The following is a 450-nucleotide window of genomic DNA, read 5'->3' on the forward strand; positions in this document are numbered from 1 at the left end:
CCCCATCCCCGTTGCCCACCTCTTCCCAAGAAGTACAAAATACACAAGCGTCTGACACCCCACCCAAGCTCTCCTCGCACGTTTTGGGAATGACTTCCCTCCGGGTCCTCCTCCTCCCCCACCCGTTCCCATGTTAAACTCTCCAGCAACCAGACACCCTTCGGGTTTCACGCCTTTGCCCTCCCCAAAAACCTCCCAAAGCCCCGGGAGCCGCCACAGATCTCACAGCCCTGGGAGCCAGCGGGCTTTGGAGCACCCCGACCCCCGTTCCCAGACCTCCACCGGCACAAAGCTCCCAAAAAGGAGCCCCCGAAGCCCTCGCACAGCCCCAGCCAGGGCAGAACTCCCCGGCAGAGCGAGAGGGCTCCGTGCCCGGCTCCATCCCCGCAGGTCAGAGCCTCCCTCCTTCCCCTGCCGTCCCCGGGGGTCCCCGGGACAGGGAGCGCCGGG

The 450-nt window shown here is 65.8% G+C and overlaps 1 protein-coding gene across 1 annotated transcript in view; it reads left to right on the forward strand.

The window, feature by feature from the left end:
• Positions 1-164: 164 nt before the first annotated feature.
• The window catches only part of INTS9 (integrator complex subunit 9), a 62,001-nt gene continuing 61,715 nt past the window's right edge, over positions 165-450 (forward strand). The window contains exon 1 of the mRNA XM_008631041.2: positions 165-390. The gene's annotated coding sequence lies outside the window, so the exon portion shown is untranslated. The remainder of the gene's footprint in view (positions 391-450) is intronic.

This window comes from Corvus brachyrhynchos, unplaced genomic scaffold (genome assembly GCF_000691975.1).
Source record: "Corvus brachyrhynchos isolate BGI_N302 unplaced genomic scaffold, ASM69197v1 scaffold203, whole genome shotgun sequence".
Classification (NCBI taxonomy): Eukaryota; Metazoa; Chordata; class Aves; order Passeriformes; family Corvidae; genus Corvus; species Corvus brachyrhynchos.